The sequence below is a fragment of the Manis pentadactyla genome, chromosome 2, assembly GCF_030020395.1.
Source record: "Manis pentadactyla isolate mManPen7 chromosome 2, mManPen7.hap1, whole genome shotgun sequence".
NCBI lineage: Eukaryota > Metazoa > Chordata > Mammalia > Pholidota > Manidae > Manis > Manis pentadactyla.
The window spans coordinates 110,810,044-110,826,601 of record NC_080020.1 but is presented as its reverse complement, the minus strand read 5'-3'; the positions used below and the strand labels follow the sequence as shown (position 1 = coordinate 110,826,601).

The window sequence follows — 16,558 nt, the reverse complement described above, 5'->3', positions numbered from 1 at the left end:
AGAAACTATGCAGTACCCAACAGGTTCACACCTGTAGCTTTCAAGAATGAAATTAAAATAATACTTTTTCCATTAAGTTGATATGCATTATTTTTTCTAATTGCTGTTAAAGTGTCAGGTCATAAATATTTACTAGCTTGTTTGGACCTAACTACTCCATAAAAAGAACTGTCAGGCATTTCTTTTGACCTGGGGGCACCATAAAAACATTAATGAAACAGTAAGGGCACTATGAATCAAGTAAGTTTGGGAATCTAAGTTAAAGGACAGCTCACTGCTTAGGGATTCCACTATAATACTTAACTATGCATTCCGCATGCAGGAAAATAATATTGAAATTTAACTTTTGCCATGTTATAAGAATATATCTTTGTGGATTCTGTAAAATATTGTTTCCCAAAAGATTTGCAGTTTTTTCTTGGTCTGTGATTCAACAGAATATACTTGTTAATTTTTAAATTGTTATGCATTTCCTGGGAATTTTTTATATATTGTCATCTGACTTTTTGTTTTCAGGATCCTTACATTCCTCTGTGTTGGTTTGGTAATCTTCATTCCAGTGAGGACCTCCCTGTTAATTCAAGAGCCTGTTCATTATCAACTTCAACATGTCAAAACAAATGTGAGTACATCACTCTGGTGCTTAAAATCCTTCTAAGGCTCCCCACCGCTCCAGCAATGAAGTTTCTGTTCAGCCTAGTGGACAGAGCCCTTCAAGTGGCCACCAAGCATCCCATTCCACTCTACATTGCAGCTCCCCCCAACACTCTGCACCCCCACTGGTCTCAGGGCCCCCCCTCAAACTACTGCCTCTGTGGAATGTGCCTTAATGCTCTCCACACCTCCAACTCCGCCCCCCCCCCGCCCACCACCATCCTTCAGGATCCACTGGAGGCGCCACCACACTGAAGAGTGGTGTCTACACACTCACTTCACACCTCAGTGAGGCTGAAGAGTGACTGGCATACAACAGCCTTAAACCAATGTTCATCATGTCTGCCAGACAAGTAACTTGCTCCTTCCTTCGACCGCAAGGATGAAACCTTGTGATTGTTGCTGTAAAGCAACAATCTGAAGAACATTCCTTCTTGTTCAAGAACAGCTCTATTGCCCAGTAAGTGCTTCCTAACATTCTCAGTAAGATCAAGGATTATTTCTTTTTTTAACAATTTTAATCTCTTCCAATTGTTTGGCCATAAATGACATTTCCTTAATTATATAGTCAAAATACCTTTTCATATGTTTATTGGTAATTTGCAATGCTTTATTTATAAATTGCTATTCTGTCTTTTGCCTGTTTCTCTAGTTAGGCATTAATTTTTACCTCCCTGTTGATGAGAAATAAATGTCATAATATGCATTTTAACTCTCTCATGGAACATTGCAAATATAGTTCCTAGCTTGCTTTCTTACTTTTCAGCGAGATTTTTTTATTTGACTTCATTAAGTCAGATTTCTCAAGTTTGTCTTTTATGGTTTCTGACCATCAATTTCTTTCTCATGCCAAGATTATATAAATTGTCACCTATATGGTCCTCATGTACAAACAAGGCTTTTAGCAGCTTAAGCTTAAATTCATATGAAATTAATTTTGGTGTACAGTATGAGTCAGGGACCTGCTTTCCCCTCCCCACCACAGGTTACCACTTATCCCAATACCATTAATTAAATAATCCACTCCTTCCCCACTGACTAGATATGCTATGAAGACGACAGTATTTACTGACCTCGGCGGGACTCCCTCAGCCTACTGCTCTTCCACTCCACACTCCCTCACTCAACAGTGTCCTCTGTTCGTGTGGCTGGATCACCACTCATAACTAATGACTTCCAAATCTGCATTTCCTGGATGAATGACCATCTTCCCAGTTACAGATTAACAATCTGCCGGACAATTTCTTGCTTATCTACACAATTCCACTCAAGTCAGGCCCTTCGGGAATGACAAAATATACTGAAAAAACTCCACAGTAAAATTAAACTCACTTTTCCTTCCGGATCTGCCACCTTGCGTCCATCCCCCTTCAGGGCACTAGTCTCTTCTGGGTCATCCAAGCAGGGGTCACCAGTGACTCTTCTTTCTTCCTCACCCCTTCCACCTACTCACCAGTTTTACCTACAAAACATGCCTTGACTCCTTCCCCTCTCCTCACCCCTACTTCCATTTCCAGCGCTCTGGCAAGCTCTCATCAGCACCTCCAGCAGAGGTAACTTAACTCATCACTCAGTTCATCCGATGGCCTCAGCAAGGCCTCCTTCCGCAGTGACTTGCTTGGGTCTGAAGAGCAGTGCCACTCTCACCACTCCTTCAAGCTCCAGGCCAAACTCAAGAGGCGGTCTCCCAACAACTGCTCAGACTACAGCCCCAAACTCAGACTCAGACCCCCACCCCACAGCTGCCTCCCTCCTCCTCTCCCTGTTCCTGGGCCAGCTCTGCCTCCTGGCTCTCCTGCAGACCATCTTGTCCAGCCAGATACTGGAGCTCTCTTGATGCTCCCGCTGCAGTTTGTTTAATTTCCACCTTGGGCATTTGCCATATCACACCAGGTATTACGAAGACTATTCTTTCCCTTCCTCCCACCCTCCCTTCCCATTAATTATAAGCACCCTAAGAGCATAGATTTATCTTAATAACACTTCCGTATCTAAGAGGACTTCATACACAAGTATCACTTAGAGAATTAAATTCACTCAAGCAGCATTTCTACTTAAGACATAAAGTATTTTGATGACACCCAATTGCTTCTTTACATTCTGAAGAGAAAATTGAATGGTATGCTTTTGAATGTACCTGTTGGCATTGGAAAAATTTATGAAAGAATGAGTATATTGTCTCAAATTGCTGGAGGCTTTTTTTAAATGCATGGACTAAAACTATCTTTAAAGCTCTTCTAAATTCTGAGAGGGAAAAAATATTAAATACATAATAGTTTTGTGTAGCTAAAATACTGGTTTAGGTAAGTCTACCATGATAACATAGAATTCATAAAAATTATTTTTCAGATATCATTCAGATATACATGTTTATGTATTATTTATTATGGGCAGGTACTATTTTAAGTTCTTTAAATGCAGTATCAGATTTAATCCCCATAACAACCCGATGAGGTCATATTATTATTCTCCCCTTTTTTATAACAAGGCAAATGAGGTTTCTGACACTTGCCAAAGGTCACACAGCTGGTTAGGGGCAGACCTTGAATTTGAATCCAGGCCTGACTACAAATCTCACCTATGGACCATTACATTAAACTGGAAAACATGGAGTGAAAAACTCACTGAACCAGAGCTAGGAGTCCTGGGTTCTAGTCCCTGTTCTGCCATTGACTTAGGTGGCAGGTTTGTGACTGCAGACAACTCCCCTAACATCTCTCAAATTACACAACTAAGACCAAGGGCTTACATTCCCTACTTTAGATGTCATAAGAAATTTACAGTTGTTTTATTCTTATGACACCCTGCTCATCACCCCCATGAACTAGGAGATCTAAAATTCAATCAGGAATGCTGCTCTCCCTGACTTTGCCCAGAAGAATCCTGTTCCTGCAGGAAATACCACCTGCTTTACCACGTACTTCCACTCATCACATCATGACAAAGGTTAGACAGGCTATGTACAGGGAACAAAACAGCAAACAGCCATTGCCTTAGTGTTCTCCTTCTAACTCGTACACTTGCAACGTTAGCTCTTAACTCAGCAGATGCAAGCTCAAACATACTGTCACGGTTCAAAAGGACCAAGAGAGTTAGACTGAAGAACGAGGCAGACAAATCCAGTTAGAGATAGAATTTTAAGTATAATAAGGCAATTACTTACAAAGGCACATCTTGGGCGGCAGCATGCCACAGTGCTCCTGACGCCCTCCCCTCTCACCTCCATCGTATATACAGCTCTCTGTTGGGGGAGCTATGTGCCAGTAGTCTCCTGGGCTGGTTATTCTCAAACTATAGCTTGACGCCTATATGTCTATCACTACATTCCATCAGGATCACTATACAGGGGATACGAACACTGGGTAGGACGTGTACTTAATGCATGAGCTAAAACAATGTATAGGGAGAGGAAAGCTGTTTCAGGTCATTTAGCAGTTAAGATGGCGGATTTTACAAGATGGAGCCAACTTTGGCTCAACACCCACTCAGGGCCAGCCAGGAGTGAGCGAAGGTGGCCACCGGAACCATTAAGGAGCAGAGGGCTCAGTGGGAGCCTGTAGCTAACACCTTACTCTATGTTACCACCATCAAGGAACACAGGCCCAGTGGAGGCACAGACCTTCAAGGCTTTCAAAGAGGACTAGAAATGCAGGGTTTTTAGTTTGTATCTAATCTGAAATTTCCTTATTTTTACATGCTGGCAACTAAAGAACACTATGTGGGTCAAAGAATTGTATTTGCAAACCAAATACATTAAACAGTTTTGTCTTGCTGTTGAAGTAACCTTAAAACATAAACTGAAGATTTATAGGTCAGTGCACAGATATCGACAAAACTGTGCCTGAATGTTTTCTTAACCGCCTCCGGGGTGGGAATTTGAAAGCTTTTGTCTCCAAAAGAATTCAAATGGTCTTTTTTTCCTTTATGATATTATTTAATCCCAAATTTCAAAATTCTAAGCATCATTTTAAAATATAATGTTTCTCAAAAAAATAAAATGAAAATAAAATCCTTAGCTTCTGACAATGGATTACAATGTCTTCTAAGTTTGTGGAAACACAGTACATTACTTTACATTTACTTGAGTCTGGAATAGAGAATGAAAAATAAAACAGAACCTGAAATTTGGCAAAACTATTTCAGAAAGGCATATTCTGTCAAGAAAGCAGATTCTACAGATCAGAGCCACGTGAGCCTGATGTTGATCCTGGGCAAGATCACAGAACATATCAGGAAAGGGACCCCAGACCATCGACCTCAGCCCCACTCTACCCCACTTACTTACTTGCTGAGGTTACTGAACTGGGAAGCAAGCATCAGAAATTGACACTAGGTGTTTCTTGGTTTGAACAAGACCTTTCCACTCTAAAAGACGTTTATGAGCAAGAGGAAGAGATAAGGTTGTACCTAAGAGTGAAGGGGTTCTTTTACCACATGATCAACTTTACTCAAAGGGTGCTAATTAATCGGTGATTTCAACCTGGACAAAGATTATGGACACATGTGAGAGAGCTCTGCTTTCTGGACATTTTCACTGGTGGATTGGATAAAGATACAGGAATTGCACTCATCAAGTCTGTGGATGAAAATAATGGGCAAAACAGTCAATATACTGGATGTAACAATGAAGATTCTAATAAATTAATCCAAAAAGATACATTAAGCATTGATAATTTCAGGGTCCAAAACAAATGATGATGATAACAATAACATGCAGAAGATGAATAAATTCAGGTTTGACAGATACGACTTAGCAGCAGCATATGAGAAAAACACAAAAGACTGGTTAGTAAAATGGGTCAATAATGTAATTGGCAAAATAGTGAGAGGAACAACTCTTTTGTTTCCTCATTTTACCACGATGTCTAAAATCCTGTCCTCCAGTGGTATTAACATTGGAGGATTCATTTTTATTCTGACGAATACAGTAAGTATATAATCCAACATTAATGTTATTATTAATATGGAACATAAGCTATTATTGTTGTCTTTATTACTGCCCAAATTATTGTAAATTCTGGCTTCTAAGTAAATCTTACTCTTAAGTATTCTTATACCATCTCTCCATAGGTGCAACCCACTATTTTTTCCCAAACTCTACAAAGGTACAATTAACAAATAAAATTGTGTATATTTAAAGTGCACAAGGTGATGATATGATATATGCATACACTGAAATAATTACCACAATCAAGTTAATTAACATATCTATCACCTCATATGGTTACCTTTTTTGTGTGTGTAGGGAAGAGGCATAAGGTCTACTTTCTTGGCAAATTTCAAGCATACAACAGTGTTATTAACTACAGTCCCCATGCTGTACATTAGATCCCCAGAACGTATTCATCTTAGAACTTAAAGTTTGTACCCTTTGACCAGAATCTTTAGCTCAAGCCGATGCTTCTTCATGCCTGACTTCACCTGCTCCCTATTTTATAATACCACCCATATTTAGGGACGGACCCCTTAAATATTCAGCAAATTGAGGATAAGACATCAATAGATATATGTTTGAGAGCTTAAACACACTGAATGCTTTTTCACTATTTAAGTTTAATCAGAAGCTTTTTAAAAAGGGTATAGTAGATCGAGCTTGTAGTCATTACCACTGCCTTGAGAATATTAGGAAAATAAACTTCTGGGGCTGGACCTGGTTAGGGCCTCTTCCCCTCAGCCTACACTACTGCAGTGTCCTCACTGGCCACTGGATTCCCAAGCCCTCCCACAGCGCAACCTGGAGTGACCCTTCTGAAATGTCGGCATCCTAAGCCTGAAATTTTCCATGGCTCTCCCAGGCCTATGGAAAAGGTGCCAGCTTCAGCATGGCATGAGGCTGTCCGCTGTTTCATGCCACCTCGCTTCCCTGTCCTGCCTCTGTCCCACACGGACTCTGGACTTGAGTCCCACCAAAGATGCCTGGCTCTGCCATCTCTGGGTTACTGTGCCCACTGAGCCCTCCATCCCAAAGTCTTTACCATTCTGTTGTTCCTTGTCCATTTAAAAAACACGAACTCATCCTTTAAAAGTCAGCTCATACGGCTCCAGATCCAACCTTCTCCACTGACTTTCCTTATTATTGCCCCAAAGTGGGGCAAATTTCAGCTGCCATTTACCATGTTTATCACTGTTGTCTGTCTAGAAGTAGAATTAAGAAGAAAGTGAAATATTCCTTACTGTCTCCCTCAAAAGCACAAAGACAAAAGACAGATCAGACCAGCTCAGCAATGGCTGTGACCTCCACCGTCCCTTTAAGCACTGGGGTATTTGATCCCAGCAATCCAGCCCATGGAATGTGTGAGCATGGCAATCACAGCTTTGACTATTTGTAACTGAACTGAAATATTCCAAATCAGAGTCATCTGTAATTTTATTGAAGCTGGCATTTGAGAAGGGTGAGTTAGCAAAATTCTATGTCTAGCCAACGGCCTGATGTCTGCATGTCAACACAGCTTGGTTGCTCTCCCTTTACCCTTACATACTCGGTACATCACATTAAGAGAGATAGTGTTTCTTCATGAAGTGACCTCTTCCCTGCTCCCCAGACAAAAAAAGAAAGCTAATTGCTGGTTCCAGTAGGGACAGGGGGAGTAAGTGGGCCACAGAGCAGTAGTGTAGATAGAAAAAATGTGAAAAATGTGAAACGAAGAATAAAATGTTAACTTTGCTGGTGGCTTCAATCTGTGACATGACTTAACCTTCCGTGCATTTTACATGTACACAAGGAAAACCATCTTCTTTTATTAGGGCTGCATGAGGGAAATAAAACACAAGATCAGTATTTGTCATGAGGGTTCTGAGACACCTTTCATGGCTACTGAGAATCTACTTTATATCAAAAATATACACAACTACTGACAACTAAAGAAAAAGGTCCTGACATCAGAAACAAATTACAAGATTAATGTAGTTTTATATAGTATCAAATAGAAACATTATTTTAAGCTACATGCTTTACTGACCTTGTCCGCTGTAAGATCATGTGCTGGAATTTCTCAAATGGTATATCCATAAATTCCATTGTCCTACATTTATTAGTAGGAACCCATCTTAATAACTGTACAAAAAGTAATCTCAAAAAGGCATGTCCTTCATAGAAGATATATAGTAGCAATTATAAGACTATTAGCCTAGTATATTCTCACACATGTATAAATCATCAGGGAATGTCAAGAGGAAACAACCTGGTTTGTACCTCCCTTATTTGTGGAATAAGCAGGAGGCAATGTTTCTGTTCAGGGAAAAGTAACATCACAACAAAGTTTCTTTCAAAACTGCAGGAGAGGAAATGAAGCCTACTTGACTGCCCACTACAGTAACACCATTTATTGAGTGTGTATGCCTCCTGGCCCTGACCTGTACTGGTCATTTCCCATGTCATTCAAGCGTCTGTCCTGGGCACTGCCGTGTATCTGATGCCTAGGCACTGCCTGGCAGAAGGCCCATAATAGTTACTAAATGAATGAATCACATTTCATTCTAACTCTATAAAAGGAAAGATTGGATCCTGACCTTCAGGAACTTTTCATACAGGACCAGTGAAGACAATAGAAGAAAAAATTGCCTTCATTTCAAAATAAAATTTCTTGGCAATGGAAAGCGTTTCAGTTTTAAAGCAAATAAAAACTCAACAGAATAGTTTCCAGTGACCAAAAGCAATGAAATATTTTGTCAGATTGTCCTGACATGCGTTTCACAATAGTTTGATGTAAGTTACAAAGAAAAATTATTCTGCTTAGGAATGTTATCTTAATAGGAATATAATATTGGCCTCAATTATCAAATTAGATCGGTGAGGTCAAGGCAACATTTGTCAAACACTACCTGCAACTACCTGCAAGGCCCCATGAGCCGGTTATTATTATTCTGTTTCATACAAGGAAACAGACACAGAACCTGCCCAAGTTGACATACCAGTAAATGGGAAATGGGATCTGATTTCATTCCCCTTACTATATAATGTACTTTTTATGTTGGAAATCAGGAAAACAAAAATAATAATAAGTCATCTTTAATTTTAACACATATAACCACACCTAACATTTGGTATATACTCTTCCTGACATTTTCCAACATAACAGGTAGAAAATTGTACACACACACACACACACTGTCTCAACCACACACACATTCATACTCCAAAAACAAACAACTTAAATAAACATACTGTTTTGCAATCTGCTTTTCAGTTCACAAATTTTAAATATATTTTAAATACTCCCCTCACTGCCAATGAAGAAATCAATGCATATACCACAACAATTTATGTAATCAATCTCCTTAATAATGAGCATTTATTTAAGTTGTTCCTAGTTTATAACTTTCAAAAAGCTACAAAAATCATGTTTGCAAATTAGAGGAGCTTTTTTGCATGTAATTTTTGTGGAGATCACCAGAATCTGGATATGAGTTTTTCCCAAACTTCAGAGAGCACCCCCACTCCCGATTTTGAGATACCCCACCACTAAGTGGATTTCCCACCAAGTTAAGAAGCACTGTGGGGGGAGAAAGCTACTGACAGGAATATGATGTCCACATGCACTGCGTAGGTGAGAACCACTGCTATAGAATGGTCTCTGTACACTTATTATTGTTTTTCTCTTAGTTTAAATTCCTAGTGGTGGAAATGCCTAAGGGACATGGCACATTTTTGAGGCTTTCGATGAGTAATACAAAATTGCCCTCCTGGAAAGTTGTAACAATTTAAATATTCACCAGAGTATTTCAAAGTGACAATTCTCAAAACCCTCCAGTTGGCTAGACCTGTTTTAAACAATCAAATCCCTATGTGACTCTATGCTTTATAAATCATGAAACTGTTAATAAAACATACCTGGAAATAATTCAGACAACAAATGTTAGGTTTTTAAGAACATATGCTTTCAAATACAAAATATACAACTTTAATGATATCAGATAGTAGCAGACTTAACAGAATGACTATTAGAAAATCTAGTGAAACTGGGCTCAGAAAGGTGCTAAGCTAGTAAGCAAAACACTGCATCTTCACTTGCCTAACATCAGGGTTAATACTTTGTACTTTAATAGCAACATGTTCTATTTTTTAACAAGAAACTCATGAAATTGTATACTCTTTCCAATTTTATAAATACTATCTTATAGCTAAGGGGGCAGTCTGAAATTCTCAAAATCCTTTCAGATATTCATTTATTGAACAAATCTCTGAATGCCTACTATGGGTTGGGCACTGTTCTATGTTGAGGATACAGTGGTGAACCCCACAAAGTTCCTAACTTTGAGGAGCTGCTATTCTAGAGGGGATCTCAGAACACTGGGAAATACCAGCAAATCATCATCACAAGGCCAGTCTTCAACTACTGGATTCTTGGGCACCATATTATAACATCTCTGGAGCTTGGTTTCTTTACCAGTAAATTTAGGAAGTTGATCACATGATCTGAGATCTTTTCTGGCTCTGACATTCTATACTTCTTTGTTTTGTTTAAGTTCCTATTACTCATAAAGAGCTTTGCATTTTAAGCTCTATATAGCTCTTCCATGAAATCAGAACCAGACTTTAAAAAAAAAATTTTTTTTCATCTATAGTAAAACTTTCGTGATCCAGATATCTTCAAGAAATAAATACAGGATAAGGATCCACTCAGATGAACATTTATGCTCCCAACTTCAGCTGTTTCTTTGAAGAAGTTTCTGAAATGTTCATGCCTCTTTTGCTTCTGCACTGCACTATAAATACTAAGGCATGAAATGTGAAACAGGACCTCATTGGTATGGCAGTAGGTCTCCAAGCCTGAGGATCAAGAATGGCTGGCACCCTCAGGGGGCTGCAGCACTGAAGTCCTGGTGGTGGATCCCCACTTCTCTCCAGCCTACCCCCAAATCAACAGACACACATCCTGTCTACAGAACATCTACAACTCACTGTCCCATTAGAAATGGGAAGCACTGCTTCTGCCACCACTTGTTTTTTTCCATCGGATGTTCCTGCTGCTACTCTTTCAATCTTCCAGTACAGTGTCTCCCTGGAAAAGCCTGCTTCTGACAGCAGTTAGAGGAAGACACAGCAAGGGGCCTCAGCATCCCAAGCCCCACTTCTAGGGAAAAGCCCCACCAACACTTTCAGGAAGTAATATCGCCTCCTTGTGGTATTTCAGGATACTGCACTTAATAATACATAGAATGTTCTCAACTACAGGTACGTATAATGATTCCAAACTTTTCTCTGTACATGCCCTATAAACCAGAAAAATAGGTAAGAAAGGGCCAAAATTTTCTCATTTCTGTGAAAAAGTACATGAAATATTCACCCACCAGAAGTTTTCCCTCAACTTCCAACATAAAACTATAAAACACTATCTGATAAAGACAACCTCTGCTCACATGAGCAACATGAGAAGCAGTGACAGGTAAGAAGGTTTGTGCTATAATTTTAGATAACGTAAAATAAACTTGAAATTCCTGCATCGTTACCGTTCACAAAGGAAATGTAAAGGAAGTAGTAAAAATAGTTTAACTGAGCCTCTAAATTTACAACCAGTTACAAATGAAACAGATGCTTCCATGTTTCTGCTATTGGCCTGAAGAGCTTTCACTGCAGTGACAAAGAACAAAGGTGACTTTACTTATTAAGACTTAGGAGTCACAGAATCCATCTTTCACATAGTGTTTCACAGAGTTTATGAGAGAAAAGTTGGAAAATAAAATTATCTTACATGAAAACAATGTATTGGGTATCATTCAGTTAGAATAAGAAATTTAAAAAATAATACTCCTCATTCTGCAAGATCATAAAATTCCTGATGTCAAATAGGAGTCCAAAAGTCAGAGTCAAGGTAAAGACAACAGATTCTTATTAAACATCTAAAACAATTGCTTGGCACAAAACTCATTTCCCAAGCTTTCCATTAATATAAAGGAACATATATTTAGAATGACAAACAGATTAGAGGTTGGGGAGAGGAAATATCATAGTTCCTGATATTCCCTAAAATAGAACATGCACACATTCTTCCTGTTAGAATAAAAGTACCTGCATAAAGTACATACAAATTTTTTACTCATTAGTCGATCATTTGCCCAATGGAATTAAAATACTCTGTATACAACAAAATGCATCTCTGAAATTTTTACTGTTAAGTAACTGGATTCCACTGAATTCAAAGATGAACTTCTAAATTGTCCAGAAATTCCTACAATGTCCTGGAAATTTTGGTATTTTTTTATGCCTTCATACTTTAATTTCATGGAATAACAATCAAATGCAACTAAGTTAAATCAATAATTTGAGAGGACGTGTATAATATATTGGGTAATGTCAAGGGTCAGAGCCAAGATAGAAAGCTCAGATAAAAGATTCCTGAATCTAAGTATTTTAACCAAAATCAGGCAAGATTATTTTTAAAATTCTCTGCTTATCTACTAGTTCAACAAATATTCACAGAGCATTCTGACAGAGGCTGTTCCTGGTGCTAGGGAAGCAGTGAGGAACAGCAGATCTGTGCCTGCCCTCCTGGAGCTTCCAGCAGGTGGAGGAACTCTACTACCCCAGGTCTCTGTTCCTCTTGCATACATTTTCCTTGACAAATGCTAACATAGAGGGCACCAATCCTAGCCCCTGAACTCCCTGGCTACCACTCCCCACCCTTCCCCTTTGGCATAAACTCCACACAGGCAGCTTCTGTTCCTCTGGCAGCCATGCTCAACACTGCTTCAGGGCCTTTGCACTTGCTGCTCCTTGTGCTTGTCACTCTTCCTCCTGACCTCCAAAAACACAGGCTTCTTCTGGTCATTAAACTGCAGTCAAATCTCTCTCCACCTCAGAGAGGCATCTAGGGTCCCTTAATCTAAAACCACAGCTCCACCCTGTCCCACTTTACAAGAGCAACCTGACCTTACTACTTTCCCAGGACTTACCACTATCTGATATTATCTCCTTTATTGCTTCTCTGCTTTCTGTCCATCTCCCCTCACATCTTAACGATCTGAACTCATTATTGTGGGGTCTGTCTGTCCTGTGCACTGCTATATTCTTAGTCCCCAGAAAGTTGCCTCGAATACAACTGATGCTCAATAAATACTTACTAAAGAAGAGCAAATATAGGCACTTATTAGCAGTTTTGTACCACAATGACAAGTACTGTGAAAGCAAATACCTTACTGCTAAAAGATTTAACAGTTAAAAAAAAAAATCACTATAGCTTACACTAAAACACTCTAAGAAATAAGCCCAATGGAAACAGAAAACTCAACATTGGCTAATATTCAAATTTTATAATGTATTGGACTCAATTTTGAGCATTAGCATTACTTCTACAACTTATTCTGTTTTAAAAGCACTCTAGAAGAGACCTCAATTTTTAATTTAAAAGAAAAAAGCCAAGTATTTTCTAAAAGCACACTTCCTCTTGAGTTATTAACAACCTTCTCCCAAACTGTACAGCTTGTAATCACATTACAGCAACATTAAAATAAGACATGCTGCTGATAATCTACAGTAGGTAGGGATTTTAGTGGCTGATGACAAAGGAGTTTTATGAAACACAAACTGTCTTCCTCTTCAATTTAATCAAAGGTGTGAGCCTTTTCTCTATGTGCAAAAAATATTTAAACTCTTGAGAATTTTTCTTACAGGTTATTCTTAAAAGTTTGTATCTGTTCTTTTATTGCTTTTGTTGAAACAAGGAGCTAAAGTGTTAATCAAGGAAAATTACTTTAGTCATGGGCCACCATGGTTCAGGCTTCATCACAAACACACAGAGGATTTTTACGGATGGCTGTGAAGTTGTGTGAAAGCAAAAAGTGGAGAGAAAGGGCATGTATTTCCTGGAATGTGATGCAAAAAATAAGTTACTACTGCCTCTGGGCCTTTGGGAATAATTGAAATCCACTTAAAAACCTCAAAAACTAATGTTTTACAATAATTTTAGAGCAAATTATTGTAAACAACTTACACATACCTCAATAAAGAGGTTAAATATATTATGTTTCACCCTTAGTGGAATACTCAGCAACTCTTAGAGAATGAGACAGCTCTCTTAGGTACTGATGTAGACACTGCCAAGATTTAGCACTCAACCCAGAGGGCAGGGAGCTGGTCAGTGAATACAAATGTGTCCTGTTTGTGGAAAGACAAAAAAAAAAAAAAAAAAAAACCACATGCAAAATGTTTATACTAGCATAGGCTATATCCGGAAAGATATACACAAGTAGCTAGTAATCCTAGTTCCTGGGGAGAACAGGGCTGTAGGGCAGTGAAGAAAGGAGGTATAACTTTCCACTCTAGCTTTCTGCATCTCCTGAATCATCCATTGTGCACAGATTGCCTGTTCCACAGATTAATGATACATTTTAGTATTAGAATAATTTACACTATTACCAACAAATTCTTCAAGGATGATTATCAAGAAGCAAAAGCTTTCAAAATCACGAAAGCGTGTTCCCTTACACAGCACAGTTTCCGATCCTCATTTCCCAGAAGAAAATCCAAGCCTCCACTAATTAGAGAAGCACGTTTGTAATCTCACTTATTACAAAGCAAATGAGCCGCAATTCAATTATTGGAAGGGAAATAGCTGCTAGGTTCACCTTGAAAGCATACCTCACATTTAAATAGAGCTTGTAACCACCTAATGAAGGCCCAAAAATCAACCTGGCTGTAAAACTGAAAGTCAAGGTAGGAAACAAGTAAGAGGACAGCCTTGTGTTTTAAAAAACACACACTATACCTAGATTTCCTTTCCTCTGCTAGGTTTACACAAAGAACCCTTTGATATTAGTGACATGTGATTTCAGATTTGTGGTAAAATCATCATTTAAGGGGAGGGGCCAACATCATTTGAAGTAAACGCTTTAATTTTTCATTTGTGAGGGAGGATAATCTGCTTTAAATTTAATTCAGGAATCATTTTTGGACGCCTGACTAAATGACACTACTAAGTCACATTAATTTTACTCCAAGCAATTTTTTAAAATTAAAGATAAATCTGAAACTGAAAAAGAACAAATTGGGAGGCAAACTTTAAACAGAAACCTTCCTGCTGAAAAATTCTTAAAAGAACACATAAAAAGAATTGCAAAATATTCATTTCCATACAAACACCACTCGGTAACAATACGCATGTTAGGTCAATATTTTGACTTCAGAAGCACACCCATACAAAAAGGAACACAAAGATACCCGACTGCAAATAAAAGACCTCATATATTTCTGGAAGCTGAAGGTGAGGACCAGAATCACATTATTAAAGCCAGGGGTAAATTCGAACACTTGATGTGCAGTTCTCTGTCCTGGTCAGAACTCATGATCCCAGCTTTGTCCTTTTGGACGGGGCATCGTTCATGAACCCTAACTTTGATCGCCAACACTCACTTTAACTTTGGACTTAATCAGTTTAGCCCCCTTTGACATAAGCACATAATGATACAGGTAAGTCAAATACACTAAACACAGAAGGGACGAAGAACTAGTTTAATGGAGAGTTGAGGCACTGGGACACGAAATCACTAGGTTGATTCCATCTCCAAAGAAGAACAAAAAATTAAAGCTTCCTCCCATCCCCCAGGTAGCCTCTGGCCTCAGAACTTACTGCCCTATGGGGCAGAAGTTCGCGGCGGTGTAGCCGGCGCCCTTCGGGTCGCGCGGGTGGCCCAAGGGCGAGGAGAACGGCGCGACGCGGGGCGCTCTCCCCTCCCCCTCGCCGTCACTCGGCTCGGACGCTCGGCGACCCCGGGGCCGGAGCCGCAGCCGCAGCGCTGCCCCCCCCACCGCGCCCGGGCCGCCCGGCGCCCGCGGCGACGCGCCCACGGGACCAGGTCCCTGGCTGCGCGGCTCCACGCGCCGCGCCCACCCGCCCCCCGCGCTCACCGGCCGCTCCCGCGCCGCTATCTCGCCATCCCCGCTTGCTGCTCGGCCGTCACGACCGCGCCCGGGGCTGCCCGGAGTCCGCAGTCGCCCGGGGGCTGGAGGCAAGGAGGAGGGGGGCCGGGCTCAGCCCGCCGCCTCCGCCACCGCCGTCCCGCCTCCGCTGTCCCAGCGCTGGGCTGCTCCAGGCGGCCACGGGCGAGGGGCGACCCGCTGCCCTCTGAGAGCCCGAGGCGCCTCCGCAGCCGCCCGAGACGCCCGGAGGCAACGGTAACGGCCACGGCCACAGTCGAGACGCTCCCGTCGGGACTGCGGCGCGCGGGGGCGGTGCCTGCACGCCGCTCAGCTGGGGGCGCTGCTGCCCCGGCTCCGCCCCCGGCCCCGCCCCGCCGCCCGCGCGCCCCCTCCGGAAGCCGCCCGCGCGCCCCCGCTGCCACCGCCCCCAAGCACGGCCGCGCGCGTCTGGCGTCCACCCGCGGGGCAGCCCCTGGGCGTCAGCAGAGCGCCGCCGCTCATAGGGGTCCCCACGCGGAGGGTGGTGCTTCTACCGAGAGCCCGGTCGGGAGGCCAATCCGAGGTCCCGGAAGAGCTGGAGGGAGCCCAGCGGCCCAGCCGGTGCAAATCCTCCTGCAAGGCCGGCCAAGCACGCTGCGGCCCTGCGGGAAGGAGAGTGGTTCCCAGAACGCTGTCAGTGCGCATTGCCAGCATTGCATATAGGAGAGGAAAACGTGGGGCAGTGTTTTAGCCCCCTGTGTAAATACACTCGAAAACCAGCTTATGCGCCTTGTTTGGCGATGGAGGGGCTATTTCATAGATTTTTATGAGTTACCTAAAATGCTCCCAGGGCTGGGACCCTGCCGCTCAGGCCACCTTCCTCCTCCCCGGGTGCAGGGGTCCCTCAGTGGGAGAGGGCCCGCTGGGGCGTTCTGAGAATATCCTGGAGCCATCTAGTCTTGCCTCCAAGGCGTGGTGGGCTTATTTGTGCAGAGAAGAAACGGATCCCTTAATGGGGTTAGATTTTTCCTCCCTGCATTGTTCCCATTTCCGCAGTTTCACTTGGCCTGG

At 41.5% G+C, this 16,558-nt stretch overlaps 1 protein-coding gene across 2 annotated transcripts in view; it reads right to left on the bottom strand.

Annotated features, from left to right (window-relative positions):
* LIFR (LIF receptor subunit alpha) overlaps nucleotides 1-15,829 on the bottom strand; it is a 71,690-nt gene extending 55,861 nt beyond the window's left edge. For both annotated transcript variants that reach the window (XM_036886049.2, XM_036886041.2), the window contains exon 1: nucleotides 15,497-15,829. The gene's annotated coding sequence lies outside the window, so the exon portion shown is untranslated. The remainder of the gene's footprint in view (nucleotides 1-15,496) is intronic.
* Between the last annotated feature and the right edge of the window lie 729 nt (nucleotides 15,830-16,558).